The sequence below is a fragment of the Mustela erminea genome, chromosome 3 (assembly GCF_009829155.1).
Source record: "Mustela erminea isolate mMusErm1 chromosome 3, mMusErm1.Pri, whole genome shotgun sequence".
NCBI lineage: Eukaryota > Metazoa > Chordata > Mammalia > Carnivora > Mustelidae > Mustela > Mustela erminea.
Window position 1 is genome coordinate 137,075,215 of NC_045616.1, and position 22,186 is coordinate 137,097,400.

The 22,186-nt window shown below is 41.0% G+C and overlaps 1 protein-coding gene across 7 annotated transcripts in view; it reads left to right on the forward strand.

The window, feature by feature from the left end:
• Positions 1–22,186, forward strand: part of PRLR (prolactin receptor) — a 170,897-nt gene that overhangs the window by 119,640 nt on the left and 29,071 nt on the right. For all 7 annotated transcript variants that reach the window (XM_032337620.1, XM_032337627.1, XM_032337625.1 and 4 more), the window contains one exon: positions 9,041–9,102. The gene's annotated coding sequence lies outside the window, so the exon portion shown is untranslated. The remainder of the gene's footprint in view (positions 1–9,040; positions 9,103–22,186) is intronic.

The window sequence follows — 22,186 nt, forward strand, 5'->3', positions numbered from 1 at the left end:
TTTGGATTTCTTTTTCAACATTCCTCTGGCTATTTGAGGTCTTGTCTGGTTCCATGTAAATTTTAGGATTATTTGTTCCATTTCTTTGAAAAAAAAAAACTGATGGGATTTTGATAAGGATTGCACTAAATGTGTAGATTGCTTTAGGTAGCGTAGACATTTTCACAATATTTGTTCTTCCAATCCATGAGCATGGAACACTTTTCCACATCTTTGTGTCTTCTTCAATTTCTTTCATGAGTACTTTATAGTTTTCTGAATACAGATTCTTTGCCTCTTTGATTAGGTCTATTCCTAGGTATCTTATGTACCTAGGAATAAATGGGATTGACTCCTTAATTTCTCTTTCTTCCGTCTTGTTGTTGGTGTATAGAAATGCAACTGATTTCTGTGCATTGATTTTATATCCTGACACTTTACTGAATTCCTGTATAGGTTCTAGAGCTTTGGAGTGAAGTCTTTTGGGTTTTCCACATAAAGTATCATATCATCTGCAAAGAGTGAGAGTTTGACTTCTTCTTTGCCGATTCAGATGCCTTTAATCTCTTTTTGTTGTCTGATTGCTGAGGTTAGGACTTCTAGTACTGTGGACATCCCTGCTATGTTCCTGACCTTAGCAGAAAAGCTCTAAGTTTTTCCCCATTGAGAATGATATTCACTGTGGGTTCTTCACAGATGGCTTTAATGATATTGTGGTACGTACCTTCTATACCCACACTTTGAAGACTTTTGATCAAGAAAGGATGCTGTACTTTGTCAAACACTTTCAGCATCTATTGAGAGTATCATATGGTTCTTATTCTTTCTTTTATTAATGTATTATATCATTAATATTGTATTGTATCATTAAGAATGTATTGATTTGCGGATGTTGAACCAACCTTGCAGCCCAGGAATAAACCCCACTTTGTGAATAATCCTTTTAATGTACTGTTTGATCCCATGACTAGTATTTTGGTGGGAATTTTCACATCTGTGTTCATCATGGATATTGGTCTGTAATTCTCTTTTTTGATGGGGTCTTTGTCTGGTTTTTGGATCAAGGTAATGCTGGCCTTATAAAATGAGTTTGGAAGTTTTCCTTCCATTTATATTTTTTGGAAGAGTTTCAGGAGAATAGGTATTAGTTCTTCTTTAAATGTTTGGTAGAATTCCCCTGGGATGCGATCTGGCCCTGGGCTCTTGTTTGTTGGGATTTTTTTTTCTTTTAATATTTTATTTATTTATTTGATTGAGAGAGAGATCACAAGTAGGCAGAGAGGCAGGCAGAGAGAGAGGGAAGAAGCAGGCTCCCTGCCAAGCAGAGAGCCCGATGCGGGGCTCGATCCCAGGACCCCGAGAACATGACCTGAGCCAAAGGCAGAGGCTTTAACCCACTGAGCCACCCAGGCGCCCTGTTGGGATATTTTTGATGACTGCTTCAATCTCCTTACTGATTATGGGTCTGGTCAGGTTTTCTGTTTCGCTCAGTTTTGGTAGTTTATATGTCTCCAGAAATGCATCTATTTCTTCCAGATTGTCAAATTTGCTGGAGTACAGTTGCTCATAATATGTTCTTATAATTGTTTGTATTTCTTTGGTGTTGGTTGTGTTCTCTGCTCTTTCATTCATGATTTTATTTATTTGGGTCCTTTCTCTTTTCTTTTTGATAAGCCTGGCCAATGGCTTATCAATCTTATTAATTCTTTCAAAGAACCAACCCTTAGTTTTGTTGATTTGTTCTACTGTCCTTTTGGTTTATATTTCATTGATTTCTGCTCTGATCTTTATTATCTCTCTTCTCCTGCTGGGTTTAGGCCTTCTTTGCTGTTCTTTCTCCAGCTCCTTTAGGTGTAAGGTTAGATTGTGTACTTGAGACTTTTCTTGTTTCTTGAGAAAGGCTTCTATGGCTATATACTTTCCTCTTAGGACCACCCTTGTTGTGTCCCACAGATTTTGAATCATTGTGTTTTCATTATCACTTGTTTCCATGAATTTTTTTCAATTCTTCTTTAATTTCCTGGTTGACCCATTCATTCTTTAGTATGATGCTCTTTAGCCTCCATGTATTTGAGTTTGTTTGTTTTTTTAAATATATGCCCTTTATTATGTTCCTTTATTTATAGGGAAACCCAAACATTTCAGATCTAGTTTCCAGCAGTTTATGGAATGCTTTTATTGATGATGACTTTGACTCCATTTGAAATTTCTCTATTTGCTGTTACAGATGGTGAGTGTTAGGATCACATCCTACTTTCAGGGTTGTCATTGGTTAAATTTTTTATTTATTTATTTATTTTCAGCATAACAGTATCATTATTTTTTCACCACACCCAGTGCTCCATGCAATCCGTGCCCTCTATAATACCCACCACCTGGTACCCCGACCTCCCACCCCCCAGCCACTTCAAACCCCTCAGATTGTTTTTCAGAGTCCATAGTCTCTCATGATTCACCTCCCCTTCCAATTTACCCCAAGCCCCTTCTCTCTAACTCCCCATGTCCTCCATGCTTTTTGTTATGCTCCACAGATAAGTGAAACCATATGATAATTGACTCTCTCTGCTTGACTTATTTCACTCAGCATAATCTCTTCCAGTCCCATCCATGTTGCAACAAAAGTTGGGTATTCGTCCTTTCTGATGGAGGTATAATACTCCATAGTGTATACGGACCACATCTTCCTTATCCATTCATCCGTTGAAGGGCATCTTGGTTCTTTCCACAGTTTGGCAACCGTGGCCATTGCTGCTATAAACATTGGGGTACAGATGGCCCTTCTTTTCACGACATCTGTATCTTTGGGGTAAATACCCAGGAGTGCAATGGCGGGGTCATAGGGAAGTTCTATTTTTAATTTCTTGAGGAATCTCCACACTGTTCTCCAAAGAGGCTGCACCAACTTGCATTCCCACCAACAGTGTAAGAGGGTTCCCCTTTCTCCACATCCCCTCCAACACATGTTGTTTCCTGTCTTGCTAATTTTGGCCATTCTAACTGGTGTAAGGTGATATCTCAATGTAGTTTTAATTTGAATCTCCCTGATGGCTAGTGATGATGAACATTTTTTCATGTGTCTGATAGCCATTTGTATGTCTTTATTGGAGAAGTGTCTGTGTACAGAAATCAGTGGCTTTCTTATACACTAACAATGAAAATACAGAAAGGGAAATTAGAGAATCGATTCCATTTACTATAGCACTAAGAACCATAAGATACCTGGGAATAAACCTAACCAAAGAGGTAAAGGATCTGTACTCAAGGAACTACAGAACACTCATGAAAGAAATTGAAGAAGACACAAAAAGATGGAAGACCATTCCATGCTCTTGGATCAGAAGAATAAACATTGTTAAAATGTCTATACTGCCTAGAGCAATCTATACTTTTAATGCTATTCTGATCAAAATTCCACTGGTATTCTTCAAAGAGCCGGAGCAAATAATCCTAAAATTTGTATGGAATCAGAAGAGACCCTGAATCACTAAGGAAATGTTGAAAAACAAAAATAAAACTGGGGGCATCACGTTACCTGATTTCAAGCTTTACTACAAAGCTGTGATCACCAAGACAGTATGGTACTGGCATAAAAACAGACACGTAGACCAGTGAAACAGAGTAGAGAGCCCAGATATGGACCCTCAACTCTATGGCCAAATAATCGTCAACAAAACAGGAAAAAATATACAGTGGAAAAAAGACAGTCTCTTCAATAAATGGTGCTGGGAAAACTGGGCAGCTACATGTAGAAGAATGAAACTCAACCACTCTCTTACACCGTACACAAAGATAAACTCAAAATGGATAAAAGACCTCAGTGTGAGACAGGAATCCATCAGAATCCTAGAGGAGAACATAGGCAGTAATCTCTTCGATATCAGCCACAGAAACTTCTTTCAAGATATGTCTCCAGAGGCAAAGGAAACAAAAGCGAAGATGAACTTTTGTGACTTCATCAAAATCAAAAGCTTCTGCACAGCAAAGGAAACAGCCAAAAAAACAAAGAGGCAACCCACGGAATGGGAGAAGATATTTGCAAATGACAGTACAGACAAAAGTTTGATATCCAGGATCTATAATGAACTCCTCAAACTCAGCACACACAAAACAGACAATCATATCAAAAAATGGGCAGAAGATATGGACAGACACTTCTCCATGTATTTGAGTTCTTTCCAACTTCCCTCTTGTGATTGAGTTTTAGTTTCAGAGCATCATGGTCTGAAAATATGCAGGGAATGATCCCTATCTTTTGGTACTGTTTGAGACCTGATTTGTGACCCAGGATATGATCTATTCTAGAGAATGTTCCATGTCCACTAGAGAAGAATGTGTATTCTGTTATTTTGAGATGGAATGTTCTGAATATATCTGTGATGTCCACCTGGTCCAGTGTGTCATTTAAGGCCTTTATTTCCTTGTTGATCTTTTGCTTGGATGACCTGTCCATTTCAGTGATGGGGGTGTTAAAGTCCCCTACTATTATTGTATGATTATTGATGCGTTTCTTTGATTTTGTTATTAATGGGTTTATACAGTTGGCTGATCCCATGTTAGAGGCATAGATATTTAAAATTGTTAGATCTTCTTATGGGACAGACCCTTTGAGTATGATATAGTATCCTTCCTCATCTCTTATTATAGTCTTTGGCTTAAAATCTAATTTATCTGATATAAGGATTGTCACCCAGCTTTCTTTTGATGTCCGTTAGCATGATAAATTGTTTTCCACCCCCTCACTTTACATTCTACCCATTTTTAAACTGGTTTATTTTTCTTCTTTACTTTTGTAAAGAAGCTAGTTTAACCAAACTAGCTCTTTCCACCCCTTTCCATCTGTTGCCTCTGGTCTCCCATTTTATGGTGCTCAGATTCGACCTGCCCATGAAGTATGATTCTTGAGTGCTTTATTAGGTTATTTTCCTTTTGTGGACTTCATATATGTATCACACACACATATATATATATATACACATGCCATTTATGATCTGCATCATTTTCCAGGATGCTTGAAGCTTCCTTCTTAATATCTGAATGTATCTGAACTTTATCAAGACAAAAGACTGAACTTGGGGTAATGTCAGTAGACAAAAAAGAACTTTGGTAAATTCAGAAATAGGGGATTATCCCTGAAGTTCTGGTATGGACAAGACTTATTCATTGTCTTTCTAATCTCTGTGTCTCCTCATGAATTACCACTTAATATCTTCTCATTTAATGGTGCATCTACCCTTGCTATAATCCCAGCCTGAATATAAGTTCCTACAGAGCATGGACTTGAACTTTTTATATTCACAGCTCTGTCTTCAGAACCGAAGAAACAGTACTTGGCAAATAGCAGGCAACCAATCAATGTTTGTTAAAGAATGAATGAATGAATGAATGAATGAGAAGCAGGATGGAATTGTGGTTGGACCATAGCATTAGGCATCAGAGAGATCCCTATTCTGGCAAAGCCACTTCCCAGCTATGAGACGTCTCTGAATTTCAATTTCTTCATCTGTAAAATAAGATGGTAATGGTACATCCCTCATAGGTTTGGGAGATAGTTAAATAAGAGAATGTCTATTAAAGTTCTTAGAACAGTAGCTGGCATATTTTCAAAACCAGATAAATGTTAACTGTTACAGCCATTCTTTTCAGTGAAACTATTGAAGCTTATTAATGATAACTGAACTAATTTAGTATGACTCGTAGTGATGACTGTACTAAAGACAGATTAGTTTCATTCAGTTGTCAGCAAGATGTTACTTAGAGAGCCAGGTTGACAAAACATGTATCAGTCACACCTGCCATGTTTGAAATACTATGCTAGGATTTCAGGAGTGGGCAAGATGCAAGGACAGGAATGACAAAGTCTCTCCTCCAGGGACAGAAAATCTATAGGAGCTTCTATGTAGGCAGTACTATGCTGAGTATATATGAATACTAGGAGCTATTTCCTCCCACATCATCTGACTTCTTGTGTTTTGCAGAAAATTATTCTCCAACACTTAAACTTTTTTTTAAACCCTTACAGTGAGCAACTCACTCACTGTCTCATGAAACATCTCATTCTACTTGGGAATGGTAGTCACAATTAGAAAGGTTTTCCTTAAAATTAGCACAGATCTATTTTTCTGTGATTTCTATACATTGATCTATCTTCTGCCTTCTGAAGGGGATGATTTTTTCCCTAAATATCAAAAGTTAGCTAAGTAAGACTTGCAAGCCCAATGCAACTACCCGTTTATTTTTGTAAATAAAGTTTATTAGAACACAGCGAAGCTTACTTATTTATCTATTGTCTGTGGCTGCTTTTGCACAATAGCAGACTAGTTACAACAAAGAACTTATGGCCTACAAATTCAAAGATATTTATTATTTGTCCTTTGTAAGAAAGTTTCGACCTTTGCTGTATATGGCAGGCTTTGAAACACTTACAATTAATATGTGGGAAGCCCAGAACTGTGCCTAAAACTGCAGGTGGAATCTAGTGGAAGCAGAATAAAAGCACAATATCACTTCCTTTGTCCTGGACACCATACTTCTAAGATTAGCTTGATCTTTGACTGACATGTAATCCTAGCATGTATAAAGGACTACCTCTCTGAGATTATTTTCCCCAGGAGCTTCTGTTAAATTCTTCCTCCCCACCCTGCACTGCTGTGGCTTAGTGTTAGAAACTGTGTCCAAAACTTTACATCCTTCCAGCCTGTCCAAAGCAATCTGAAAACAACTGAGCATATATTAAAGGACTGCATTGGTAAGGGTTGGATCAGATGATGATATGCCCAAGCTAGGATTTTTTAAGAGAATACAATCAAGAACCCATTGATAGACCTGTGGGCAAGGTTGAACGAACTAACAAGGGAATTTGTGACCACTGCTTCCCCATAGAGGGGGAATGGCAGGGAGGGATTTTGCTGAGACCCAGTGAGAGCTGGAGCCGTGGAAGAAGGCCTGCCCAGCTGGAACTGGGGTAGTAGAGACACGACCGCTGCCAGCACCAAGCCACGAGGAAGGCAGGGAGGAAGGAAAATATTACCCTGATGTGCTCTGCTCCCACCCTCTGCCTCTTGTGAGTGGAGCCCAAGCTGAAGCTTAAGTGCGGGATCAGAAGTCACCTCCACAAGGCACAGGGCAGGCCTGAGAGGAGGTGCAGAAGTTGGGGGAGAGAATGGCAGGGTTAAATGATGCGCCAGGCACTTAAGAAATACTGAGTGAACAAACAGATGGATGAATGAAGTGAGCTCAGGCCCGTTGTTCAGTTAATGTTTGTCGAACTGCAGAAAGGAGTGTTGGGGCCGTGATTTCCTTTATGATCTTGCCCCAGAGTCATCACTGCTATGGCTTGGCATTCCAGACTTTCTCCCCTTAGTGGAGGCCTTGTCCTGTGCTCTACACCCTCTGCACCCTTCCCTAGCCTCGGCGGACCCCGCGGTGTTTCCTGCAAGAGGGTAAAAGAAGTCTGGATTCTTCTGAACAGAGCCAGGACCTTATAAACGAGAGGGCTTTAAGTCCTGAAGTTATTCTCAGAATCTAAAATGCATTCTAGAGTGTTTGGAGTCTTAAAAAAGAAACAAAAAAATTCAATATTGCTGTACCGTATGGAGAGCAATTGGTGGCTTTTAAGACAGCTGCCCCAGACATTTGTCTTACAGGTTCTGGATTTGTCAGACACCTCATTATCAGGTGCCTTGGGGCTGGCTGTCTCATGTCCCAATGGCTCTCAACACATCATAGGCTTTTATCGCAAAGATGTCTGGGCTCTACATTCCTTTGGACGGTTGTAGTAATGCTGAGATAGGGGGGTGTGTGAGAGAGATCCTCAGTGGCCCGCTTGTCACTCTCTCCTCCATCAGTTGAGTCAGCCCGGAAAGTATTCAACACTTGATCCCCCAGGGGATAGTCCTAAGGATTCTGAATTTTGAAGACGTAGAACCAATTTGAAGGCTAGCTACTCTAACTAGATTGTTTTAGCATGGAACGCACAAGACAAAATTGGGCACTGAATTAGGAATTGTGTGGTGCATAAAAAATGAATCTTGGAACACTGAAAAAATAAAATAAAACTTTTTTAAAAAGCAAATTTTAAAAAGTAACTGCAGACGATGATGGACCAATTTTGATTCGAGTCCTGGAATCATTTTTGTTCTAACTCAGAGCCTCAGAGCCGTAGTACTGGCAGTTGTCACCTTGTGCCTCCCAGACTCAGGCCAGTCAATTCCCAGGGTTTAGAATGTCCTATACAAAACCCAGGGCCAGATACACTGGAAGGAGCAAAGTGGGAACCATGATTTCTGATGGGCACGGCCCAAGTGATAGAAGCCCACACCTAACAGCTCAGTGAACAACCTTATCTTCACCAAAAGTTAGTCCCTCTCGGAAAAGCATTCTTCCGCTTAGGCTCACATGAACGCATGAGACAGTGTCAAATCTGAGTTTCAGGTGAGCGCCACCAAACCCCAGAAATTCAGCCCCAGCCATAATGGGATTTGTCAATAAACCTCACTCAAGGTCTCAAGGACCAAATTTCATCTAAATTTCATCAAATTTCAATCTAGTCCCAATTAGGATGACTGGCAAAATTTGAGTAAGATCTACTGATATATAGTAGTACTATGTCACTGTTAATTTCCTGATCTTAATCATTGCACTGTTAAGTGTAAGTTAAGTGTTAAGGTAGGAGAATGCCCTTAGTCTTAGGAAAATATACTGAAAAATTTAGGGGTTAAGAGGCATCATGACTGCAACTTATTCTCAAGTGATTCAGAAAAATAATGATTTTCATATACGGGGAAGAAAGTGATAAATTAAATATAGTAAATTATTAACTGTTAGGGTATCTGAGTATAGGATTTATGGGATTTTCTTTTTTTACGATTTTTTGCAACTTTTCTCTAAGTTTGAAATTACTTCATAATTAAGTTGCCAAGAAACTAATTCCAAAAAACGAGGGCCATCGAATGCCTATCACTGAAGGGCAGTGATTGCGGTCACACTGGCGCTGAGAAGTGAGTCAGAAATGATCTCCCCTCTTTGTCATCCTTCAGCTAAAATGAGTCATTTTGTCTTTCAGCTAAAGAACCTTTCTATTCATGGAGGTGAGCACTACAGAAGCTTTCCACATGAATGCTGAAGGTAAGGGCAACCTGATCACATGTCCCTCTGTCATACCTCCATCTGTCCTGCTGTCCATTTCAACCAGGCAAGGGTGGGGACTTGCCTAACTTGGCTCACAGAGAAAATAATTCCAAACTGGTCAATGTCCACATTGTCTCATTCTGCTGTTTTCAAAGACCTTTTCAATCTTCCAACTCGTCTTGCTCAAAACCTTCCATTTCTCTAAAAGGAAATACCAAAACTATTAATAGCTAATATCTCTTTGTGGTGCAATTATGAGAGATTTTTATTTTTTTCTTATGTTTTTTTCTGTCCTTGAGAGATTGTCAACAATGACTGTGTTACTTTCAAATCAGGAAAAGAAATACTGTTTGCTCTTATTTTCCCAAGCAGCTCTATGTAAATTTGTGCCATAGCTTTCTGTGCCCTCTTCAGCCCCCTAATGTCATCACTGCCTGTGTCTTCATTTTCCCAGCCCAATGACAGACCTTCTGGAAAGACTCAGAGGTGAAAGGCCCTGGATTTTATCTTTCTACCATCGGAAAGCAAAATCATTTTATGGCCCCATGGCCCACTGAGTCCCAGGTACAATCTTCTGGCTGGGAAAGCTATTGTGAGATAGCTTGTGAGAAGTTGCCTCTCCTCACTTATAGTATCCTGTTGCCATTTTGGTATTGGAATTGGGTAGGAGTACTTAACTCACATTTTCCCCCTTCATCCCAACTCAAATACCATGACCCTATTCCACCTCTCTAGGATGCCAGCCCCAGCTGACAAATCAGTCATGTGGAATATCAAGACTCCATTGCCCAATGGAGAAACCAAGCCATATGGCCTTCCTCAGTATATACTACAGTAAAATGGGCTCTAGACCCACTGAGACCAATGTGACCATGTAAACCTGAGAACGCACTCTGCCTTCCAGAAGAAGTTAAGGGCTCTTGAAGATATGAAACTGACTGGGTCATTGGTAGAAGAAAGTTGTGGGCCAAAATTGTCCTAGGATTTCCTGAGGTCCCCACAGGATATTTACTAGTCTTCCAAAATTGAAAAAGTAATAGCTCTTTGAGGCTTAGCCCAACAAGAACTCCTGTTTTTCATGCAAATGGGCTAAATGTATAGTATTCAGACAGAAGTTGCCAAAATCCTCTGGCACAGCAGGGCCCTGGGGGCATAATATAGCCTGCCCAAGAGTATTAGGTAACATTGCAACTGGTGAGCCAACCTAGCCAGATAACAAGCAGCCAATTTGGATTTGTGCCTCTTGATGCCAAATGCCTCTGAGATTTTGTTTGAATGGAATGGAAAACAAAGAAAAACAGGATAGCACTGGATACTGTGAGTAGTCCTTCCATTCACGAGGACAGAGAGTTCCAGAAAAGCTTTGTGTAGTCTGAACTGTGTTGCAAAGCACCAGGGGGATTTGGCTGCTATTTTTATTTTATATACCACACTATTGCACTAAAGATTTGTGATTCAGTCTCTAATTGCTTCATAAAATTTGGTATTTTTAAACAATTAGACACCCATTCTTGGCAGTGGTTTAGCTGCAAATACCTTTTTCCATGGCTCAGAGAGTGTAGAGCAGGTGAGGCTGTGGTACTTGTGGTACCAACTTGTGAGTCAAGGCCCAAGAGTAAATCCCAAGGTGCTAGGATTGGTACATGCTCTTCCTGCTCATCTTCATGCATGCCTCTTTTGTCCCTGGTCGATCTCCCTTCCCTGCACCCACCTCCCATTTTCCTCCACCCTTTACTCAACCTAGTGTTTGGTTTGAAATGCTGCCTCTGATGCCCATGAGTATCTGTGAAAACACAGGCAAGAATTTGAGAACATTTCCATGGTCATCCAAGAGAAACAGAAAGGCAGCTCAGTTTCAGGGTGAAAAGAACAACCAAAAAGCAATGCTCATAAAGAAGTTCAGAGGGGAAAATCTCCCTAGAAGAGAGGATTAAAATTAAGCCTGGAATCGCAGTTCCTTGCCAAGACTCCACAAAAGTGCCACAGTCCATTTTGTGGCCTTGAATCTGGTGTCTGTTCTCTTTGACTTAACTTTCAGCCGTTCAGTCTTGCCCCAGTGATCTGCCTAACAATCCCTCCCTGGCATCTCCTCCTGAGGGTGGAACAGAACACCACTCAGACTGGCACACCAGGTTTTTTAACAAAAGCTTGGCATCCTCTCGACTCTGCCTATTTCATCTCTCCACCTCTAGCCTTTTCCCAAGCTCCCATCTGCATGACTCTGACCTTAAATTTTCCAGACTGCAAGGGAGTTTAGAAACAGCCCAGAGAACTAGGGGTGGGGGGTGGGGGTGATATATGCCCCCCACAGAGTATGCTTTGAAGCGTGTCTAAAACTCTATGCCTATATTCTTTTCACCCACCATGTTTGCCTGCCGAAGTCCTTCAGTCCTATCATTTGAGCCTCTGCTTTCACTAATGTATGGCATTGCTCAAAAGCTATGCACTGACCTAGAAGGGTAAGACCCTAATTTATAAATAATTTACCAGAGTAGCTTATTGGTACTTCTTTAAGACAAGGGCCTTGGAATTCAGACACAGGACAAGGTCATTGGATTGCTGCAGAGAGATTGAAATGATCGAGGTCTTGAACTCCAGACCCACACTGTCCAATACACTGACTATTAGCCCCATATGGCAATTTACATGTAAGTTCACTGAAAATAAGTAACTTTTAAAATTCCATTCCTCAGTCACACTGGCTACATTTCAAATGTTTGTATGTGCCTACTGGCTACCATATTGGACAGAGCAGTTTGAGAACAATTTCATCATCATAGAAAGTTTCATTAGGCAGCACTCCTCTAGTCTGAGGCTGTTATTGGCAATGGGGAGTTCTGGAGAGGAACCCTAAAATCACCAGTTAGGTAGGGAGGAATAAAGAAGAGTAGAAGGAACAAAATTCCAAACGGAAAGTGAAAGGGAATGAAAGGCAAACTTTGGATGCTTTACCAAGGGCCCAACCCTAACCAAAGATGCCTCCACTCTGTCAAAAGCTCTCTTTGTTGACACCTGCAAATAAAGGAGTGACTGGCGTCAGCTTTGGGCCCCATTTCCTCCATTGTATGGCCCCTCGATTCTGTGTGCTCCTTTTGAAGCAAGAGACCCTATCCTAAATCCTAAACTGAGAGGGCTTAAGCATACCACTCACACACGAAGTCACTGGGCTTCTAGCCGGAGGGAAATCACCACCCCAGTTAGCATAAGGCATACATTCAGTATCCAAGAGTCCAAATCCAAAGACATCCAGGGGAAAATGAATAACTTCTCCATCTGGAATTAGACCTCCAGAGAGTCTGGGGGACATGGTGGATCAAAGAGCAATTATCATCCTTTATTTATAATGGCAGATCACTCCTGCATGACGCATGCCATCGTGTGGAGCATTTCACATATTAATCCAGCTCATCTTCACAATAACAGGCTAAGGAAAGCAAGGCAAATGTACTGTCTCGTCACTTTCTATTAGAAGAAATTCACACTCAGAGAAAGCCATGTGCCACAGTTGATCAACTGCTCACTGCAGAAACAACTTTGGAAACTATCCTCCCCACCTCTGTGGTTCCTGTCACCTCCCCCAGGTGATGGTTATTTTGTATCTGTCCAAATCCTTACATGTGTCAGCCCCAAAGGGTGTGACCTTGCCTCAGATCATGACTCTGGTTTGTGTCCAACATCAAGCCAACAACAGAGCCCCTAGTAGCCCCGCAGACCCTTCATTCCCAATGACCCATGCAAGCTGCCAAGCAAGAGGGCAAAGTGAACTCGTGTCTAGAACGAGCACACCGATAGAACTTTTCTTAGGAGACCCCTTCTAGACAAGAGACAATATCCAGAAAATGGCAGAATGGGAATTGTGTTCACGGCAGCCTCTGCACCGTTCTTCTCGGGTCTGCTTTCCTGTGCACGAGACGCAGGCAAGTACTGTTTTCTTGAGTCCCAAAAGTCCAAGTCTGCTGTGGTAAACATGCCTGTGGCTTTTGCTTGCTAGAAAAAGATCCAATAACCTGGATCAGATTAGTCCATGTATTGGACTTTCAATAGTTTGTGCCAAATATTTATGACTTATTTTCAGATTTGAAAGAATTTCTCACTGTATGGGAGCCATTTACATACATGTCTAAATGGCAGATGAGATTCTGTATTTTCCTTTGACAGTAGCATGTACAGAAATAAACAAGAATGCAGGGTAATTATTGGACTTTTGTTTCTGGTGAGCTCTAGTACTAAATTAGCCATTGTCCAGAGAACCAGAAAGCAAAAATCAAAAAGATAAGAATAATTAAATAGATACAACAGTAAGGATAGTGACAAAATAAACAATTACTTTAGATCTGCCCAATAAAGCAATAGTCCTAGCGACAGCATACTGTTTTATTGCTTCCCTTTTACAGCAAGATACAGATACTTCTCAAGGTCTGCCTAGCTCTACCTCTGAGCCACCCAGTTAAAACATATTCATGGGCTCGGTGGGTATTTGTTGAAAGATGGATTGATGAGTGGATGGATAGACGGACAGATGGTTGGGTAGATAGATGTTCCAGCCACTAAACTAGGTGGGCCTTGTCTTTTTCTGAAAATGTATTACAAAGGGCTGAATCGTGATTTTCCTTCCTCCTCCCCATTCTCACTTACTGCAACCGCCCTGGGAGTATTTACCATCCCACCCCCAGGCCCAGCCAAACTCAAGGACCTTGACCATAACATCTTTGATTGGACAAGTGGCTTCTTGTTAAGAAAGAGCTTTTTCCCAGGGAGGCTGAGTAAAAGGAAAAGAGAAAAGAGGGAATATAAGCCCGTAAGAGAGACAAGTAATTATCTTGCTGCATAAGTAGTTCACATGTTTTGAAGGAAGAAGCAAGTTTGAAGAACATATTGTACATGACTGAGAAAGGGTGATTAAATCCAGTAGAGACAGGATGTGCTTATACAAAATGTGGAGCAAATTGAGGGAAGAGAGGGAGATTTGGGGACTGGTAGCGGTTTCAAGTTTGAGCAACAAGCAAGGAGGCGGGGCTTGAACCCTGGAGCCCACGGGCTGGCCCACCTCCTCATCAAGCTTTGAACTTCCAGATCCTCCTGCTCTGCGTATCACAGATGAACAGAGGCTGAGGGGCCAGGATAAAGCCAGTGGTCAGCTTTTGAGAGAGAACCCTACTGAACTTCTTAAACTCCTCTCAAATAAGATGACCCCACCCTTCTCTGAGGCTCTGAAAAAACAGATTTTCTATGAAATTGCCTTTTACCCACTTGTCAGAAGCTTAATGGCAAATAATTTCTAGTTACCCCTGGGTATTTTAAAGAACTCTCAGGTGGACACGGTAATGGAATTCAGACAAGTAGAGGGAATTCTTAAAAACAAGGGAGCAGGCAAGGGGACATCAAGAACTATTATTGCAGACACTTTTTACTGCATGGGGTGAGGGGTGGGGGGATGGGGCGCCAGATTTGCCACACACTGATTAACACAGGGAAGTTGGCTATCACCCACTGCTTAAAATTTTGTCACAACCCAAATAAGCAGTTTCTGTAGTCCCCAGATGGGGACCTTTTCCATGTATTTACACCATGAAGGGACAGCTTTTTATTAGGAGACTCTTTTGCGGTGTTAAAAATTTTATTATGATTTTTTCCTCCTCAATGACAAACATGATAACTTTTTATGTATTTTAGGAATATTTTATTTTATTTCAAAATTAATCATTTTTTATTTATTTTTTTTTTTTTAGGATTTTTACTTATTTATTTGACAGAGATCCCAAGTAGGCAGAGAGGCAGGCAGAGAGAAAGAAAGGGAAACAGTCTCCCTGTTGAGCAGAGAGCCCAATGTGGGGTTCGATCCAGATCCCAGGACGCTGGGATCATGACCTGAGCCAAAGGCAAAGGCTTTAACCCACTGAGCCACCCAGGCACCCCTCTTTTTTTATTTTAAAATCATCCTCCTAGTGATAACTACTGCGAATATATTGTATATATATTTGCTAGTCTTTCTTCTGTGCACATAAAATATAGAGAGATACAGATCTTAGGATTGAGGTCAAAGACATTTACTTTTCATACCCAGTCTTCTTTTTCCTTTGCACAGGTTTCTTTTTGTTGTTGTTGTTGTTTGTTTGTTTGTTTGTGTTTGTTTTTGTTTTGTGCAGGTTTCTATATCATTAAATTTTTTATTATATTTTTTAAAAATTAACTAATACTTTATTGTAGGACTATACCATGATCTAGTTAAATAATTCCTTATCATTTGATATTTTGATTTCTTTCAGTGTTCTCTTTTTTTTTTTTTTTGTTTGTTTGTTTTTGTTTTTGTTTTTGTTTTTGTTTTTGTTTTTGTTTATTTTTTTTTAATTTATTTTTATTTCCAGCATAGTGTTCTCTTTTTACAAATAATGTTGGGGGGACTTTTTTTGGTATGGAATTGTTCTTGCACATATCTGTTCATTTGGAACAAATTTCTGGAAGTGTATTTTTCAATTCAAAGTGTATCTACAGTCACAAGACTTTTAATATATATTACCAAAAGGATTATACCAATTTATACTCAGAAGACAAAGTGTCAGTCCAGCTGCTATTATTGAGCAGCCAGAAGTGCTTCCAAACTCAGCTGATACCATCCTGAAATCTTACAGGGGTGGGAGAAGAATAAAATAAAAAATTTTACATGAAGATACTTTGAAAATTGAAACTTCCATGAAATCACATGTTGCCACTATTATCAATTTTTAAACCACCCAAGGTGGAAAAGCCATTACCTCTCTCAACCACATATTCCAATTATTAACAGCACTTTATTTTTTTTATTTCTTTTCAGTGTATCAGAATTCATTGTTTATGTACCACACCCAATGTTCCATGCAATACATGCCTTCCATAATACCCACCACCAGGCTCACCCAACATCCCACTCCCTGCCCCTTCAAAACCCTCAGATTGCTTTTCAGAGTCTACAGTTTCTCATGATTCATCTCCCCCTCCAATTTCCCCCAAAATGCTTCTCCTCTCCATCTCCCCATGTCCTCTGTGTTATTTCTTATGCTCCACAAATAAGTGAAACCATGTGATAATTGACTCTCTCTGCTTGACTTATTTCACTCAACATAATCTCTTCCAGTCCCGTCCATGTTGATAGAAAAGTTGGGTATTCATCCTTTCTGATGGAGGCATAATACTCCATAGTGTATATGGACAACATCTTCCTTATCCATTCATCTGTTGAAGGGCATCTTGGTTCTTTCCACAGTTTGGCGACTGTGGCCATTGCTGCTATGAACATTGGGTACAGATGGCCCATCTTTTCACTACATTTTACTGGGGTAAATATCCAGTAATACAATTGAAGGGTCATAGGGAAGCTCTTTTTAATTCCTTAAGGAATCTCCACACTGTTTTCCAAAGTGGTTGTACCAACTTGCATTCCCACCAGTAGTGTAAGAGGGTTCCCCTTTCTCCACATCCTCTCCAACACACATTATTTACTGTCTTAACAGCACTTTAAAAGAGAAAATCCTTCTCAACTTCCCTCTACATGCAACTAATACCCAATAAATTCCATTTATTGAGCCCTTTTATGCATCGAGCTCTGATTATGTTTGAGGAATATAGAAGAAGAAAAATAAACACAGCTCTTGACATCAGTGAGCTTCTAACCTTGGTAGATACAGGGAGAAAGAAGGGTAAATCAGGAGTCATCATCAGGTCCTAGGTGTTCTAGGTTGGGCTTTCCCCATTTGGGGACTATCCAAGGAATTCCCTGTCTGTAGGAAGGAAAGATGAAACTGATGGTAAGGAGGCAAGTGAGTTTTGGTTGGGTGGCCCTGTGCCAATCCTCACTGTTTCTGAAACAATATGGAGAAACCACATTGAACTAGCAGCTATATTCCTACATAGAAAGGGAGTTCTTTCTGGGGGTGAAGACTTTAGTAAGCCACATGCTGGAAAGTCTATGACCCCCATGTGGGTATACTTTGAGGAACACTGGATAGGTAGAGTTTCTCTAGAACTCAGCCTGGCATTTTTAGTCAGTGAGGCAGGAGAGCAGAAACTGAGAATAGAATTGCTTGGGACCATAGAGGGGATTTTAGAGAGGTTTAGAAGGAAGATAAAATGGGTGAGATATAGCATCGGGGGAAAGGAACTTTGGAGGGGAAGACAGAGATGCCTTATAAGGACTTTTGCCAAGTGAAGGTTGTGAAGTGTGCTACCTGTCTACCCCCCAAATACTTGCTTTTGTGAATACATAAAGGGATGTAGGGCTGCGTGTGGTCTCCATATGGGTGGAGAGTGAGAACGAAGGCTGCCTGTTGGAGGCTGCCACACCTGGTTTATTCATCTTTCATTCTGTAGGCATCTGAACACTCCTGTGTGCTCAGAAGACTTCTGTGAAGCAGGAAAGCCCTCTTCTGAACTGCACAGAATATTAAAGTGAATGTTATGTGCTGTTCCTCTCATCCTGGCTCAGTGGGCTCAGTTGGGTTCCATGTGCCTGGCACATGTACGGAACTTTAAAAAAGAGGCAGGGATTGCAGTGGGGCCTTTTAGGCAATCGAGGACATTTAGAAATGCAAACCAGAAATCCAGGTGTGTATCAACCCCTCTCCTTAAGCAAATCCATGAAATGCATCCCAAGTCATTTATATTTTGACTTGTGAATAAATTGGCAATTAACAGAACTTTGAGTATCAGCAAAGCAGCAAATTTCCTTTCAAATCATATTGTTCTTGTGGTCGTATTAAAATTAATTTCTGTCCTAAAACTGAGTTGAGAAGCATGGGAATCTAACAATAGGATGTCTGCTAGGTCAAGGATGAAAATCATTATGGAGAATCTCCCAAGAAGAATGTTTATAAAGATAGGGAGAAATTGACTACCCTTTTGAATATTGACTTCTTCATCTTTTATTTCCCCCCTTCGGTGGTCTCAGGATTGTCTGGAAAACACAGCATCAATTACATATTGTGCAAAGAGGTGATGTTATTATTGTAAAGTAATGAGTCAGCAGTGATTTACTGGAGTCTACCAAGCCAAGGTCATGATGGCCAAGTATGCAGACATTTGCATAGGCCCACTCCACTTCTATGAGCAAGTACATTGGTACAGGAAGCCTAGCAACCAGTTGGGAGTTGAACCTACTGTTTGTTGTTGTGCTAAGAGTCTGGTAGACTAAGAAATAGGGGAGATATCCTTTTATAATTGACAATAGCATTTGCTTTTTAAGCTATTAAGCATATTTTAGCATATTTTTCTAAGTGCATTGTCTTACTTTGGAATACAGAAATGCATCAATATTCAAAGCACATTTATTAGGCAACCACATCTTAGCTAGCTTTGTTACCCATCTGTCCTTGAGTTCAAATTAATATACATGAACAGCTTTATTGGAAGAATCGGTAAGGTCTCATGCTCCTCAGTAATAGGAAGGGCCTATTGATTAATGGAAGAATGGTTTTCAGAGCTCAAGGTCAAGTTTTCTTTCAGTGGGTCCGTGAATTAGAATAATATATTACCTATGGCCTTATAAACTATTCAGTCAACCAGTCATCCAACAGGTGCTGTTGAACACCATGAACATGCATAAATGTGACAGTATGTGGGAGTGGAAAATGTGGAGGAAGCAAGACAGGTTACTCTGAGAGTTTGATGATGGTATTCAAGATGGAACAGTGGCAGTAGGTCACATGTCAGAGATTTCCCACTTAGTCAGAGGTCTTTTGCTTGGTTAAATATAGTAGTTACCATCTAAACTAAGCTGCACCCACTCTCCCCGGATTAGCCAGGCTAAGTAAAACTAGCTATTATAATACCCAATCTCTCTATATCTTGGAAGCTTGATAACCAAGGGTTTACTTGTCACCCAAGTCACAGTTCATTAGGCATCAATAGGGGACACAGGATCCTTCCATCTGTTGGCTATGCCTGGCTCTTAAGACCCTTAAGTCCTTAAGTTCATCTTCCTCTGGCCAGTAATAGATGAGAGAGAGAGAGAAAATGAATAAATGAACAAGAGAATGTATGAAAAGTTTCAAACACCCTGACCAGATTAGACGTATATCATTTTTGCTCACTTTCAGACACCAGAACCCTGTCACCTGATCCCATCTAATTACAAGGGAGTCAGTCCCGTGATCTTTAAATCTATGCCCAGAAAGAAAAGGAGAACCAAATTTCTGATGGACAACCTAAGTTTTTACCACTCTTGTGAATGGTCTCCCAGGATTCTAAGATGATAGGAAAAAGCAGGAAATAAGGAGGAAAAATGCTTTTGACACATTCTTGAGAAGTTCTTCTTAGACATGTTAACTTTATCAGATGTGCACAAAGCCCACTCTTAATGTTTTAAAATTCTCCATCTGCTAGTGCACTTCATTTTTCCAGACTTTAGTTGCCCCATATAGAAAAATGAGATTGAAAAGAGGTTCAAAAAAGAAAGAAAGAAAAAGAAAGAAAGAAAGAAAAAAGAAAAGTGAGATTGGATCACAGACCTTTCAAGTCTTTTGGTTCCTTCATATCCAAAATTCTAGAACTCCTGCTCTGCATTTCCTCCTGAGACAAGTAAGCTGGGAACCAAGGAAGCAATGTCACTGGGCCAATAATTTATTTTTTATTTTAATTTTAACTTCTTGTCTTACTTCCTCAAGCCAGATTTCTACAAATTGAAACTATACATAATAGACAAGGTTGTTAAATATTATATTGATTTATTTTTTATGGCAAAGTGAAGTCGTTTTGTGAATGGGTTAATAACACACACACACACACACACACACACACACACACACGCACGCACACAAAGTCCACAAAGATCCCTCTGTGAGAAAATAATCTTGTTTGAAGAGTCCTGCAAAACATGTTCTCTTCCTAATCTCCTGTCCAGTATTAGCTTCACAGAGCTAACAAACAGTGCTATCTCAGTGCCGTAGGGCAGCTCACTCTGCAAAAGGACAGCCCAGCAGCTGCAGGTTGATAGTGGCTTGCTAGGCTTGACTGGCCTCTGCTGGGCTCATCTAGGTTGCACCTGTGTTCTTGTTCAAGAACCCAGACTAAGGGAGCAGCCCTTATCTGACATCTGGAGACCAAGTGGAGAACAATCACAGGAAACCTGAAGCCAAACTGTTCCATTGTATTTCAGGCTTCTGTTGGGACACAGCAAAAACAAGCACCACCATTCACTTCCCATAGGCCAAAGCTTTTCACACGGCCCAGTCCAAAGTCATTGAAACGGAGTGTGTAGTCCTACCACAGGGTGTAGGATTCTGTTCAATGACAATGGATGACGATAATGCAGTCCTTTGCCTGGGAGAGAACAGATATTTGAGGAATATAATCCAATCTTCTTACACTCCGGAGATGGGTGACAGACACAAGTGAGCCAGAGATGACAGGCAGAGCTAATAGAATTACAGAGCAATGAGCAAATGAGAAGGTGTGAAGCCTTTGGTGATGTGCAGAGATTAAACCCAGCTGATAACAAGAATGCAAGAGGAGAAGAGAATGTCTGCTTTCCTGCTCTATGACTCTCTAGGATGAGAGGGGTCAGATCAGGAGGAGCCAGGACCTGCAAACCAGTCATCCCCCCAAGAAGAGCAGGGGAGTGAAGAAGGAGGAGGAGAGGGGTTGCGCTAGAGGGAAGGAGGCAGGCAGCCGGATGAGCTGTGATGCCTGGGCATTGGGCAGAGATCCAGGACCTGCTGGGCCAACTCAGGGGAGAGCTAGGGTCTTCAGAGCAGACAGCAGAATTACGGGACCAGGGCCCTGGGCAGGACACATGCAAGACTTCCTTTGGGCTTCTCTCACTGGATGGACATTTGTCCCAGCGCCTACAGACAGGTCTCCAAGGGCTCCAGCCATGGAAACCTGTGCGTAGAGGTTTCCAGATCACGGCACTCTTCAGGCTAAACTAAAACATTCTATCACAGGATAGGGGGTGGAGAAGCAGCCAATTCCACCTTCACATCTTCCTTCCCCACCTCTTTGCCTAAGAACCACCTAAGTGTTCACTGGAAATGCACCTTCCATAGAAGGCATGACATAAGGTAGCCGGTCAGTGGTATTCTCATAGCAGCCCACGGTGATACATGGTAGCTACCCTCGTGCTGAGTATCGCTGACAGAGAGAGGTTGAATCCCTATGGTGTCCACCTGAAACTAATGGAAAATTGTGTGGCAACCCTAGTCAATTGAAAAATATTTTTGAAAGCACAAAGCATTTAAAAATGCCTCTTCTACTACAAACTCGCAGCCGATAAAAAACTAAGTCCTACAGAGCTAATGCAGAGCACCGTGACTATAGATGACAATGCTGTTATAAACTTCAGAGCAGCTAAGAAACAGGATCTTATGTGTTCCCATCAACGGCAGGTGATGGAGGTGTTAACACTAAGGTGGTAATGCTATTGCAATATTTAAATGTAGCAAATCAACATGATGTTCACCTTGAACTTATACAGTGTTTTATGCCAATGATATTTCAATAAAACTCTTTTAAAAAAATTTTAAATGACACCAGAGCCCCAGAGCCACCTCTGCATAGGGGAAGTGCGCTGAGGGAACCCATTATCAGGTAGAGGGCCCCTTTAAGGAGCTCAGAACCCACAGCCCCAAGGGCCTCTGGGGGCCAGGGCCCGGTGGTTAACAATACAGATCTCAGAGCCCAACAGCCGAGTTCATCCCCTTCCATACAGTGCTCACTGGCTGTATAACCTTAGACAACTCATGGAGCCCTTCTGGGCGTGAGTGTCCTCATCTGTAAAATGGGCATGTTATTACTAGTGCTTGCATCTCAGGCTTGTTGTGAGGAGGAGGCCTATAGCATGTCCTGTGTAAGGGTTTGCCAGTTTTCTCACCACACATTTTTGAGCATACTGGAGGCTTTTAAGATAACGTTATTGGCTTAAACCACTGACCCCTCTGAGCTTCAGTTTTCTCATCTTGGAAATGGGAGCAATGATATCACAGTAGTAACAGCAGTCGGAGGAGTACGAGGAGTAACAATTCCCTGCCCACTGCCTGGTATTATTGTAAAAATAAAATGTGATAGTGGTGAGAAAGTGCAAAGTGCTTTGCTAACTGTAACTCACCGTGTAGAC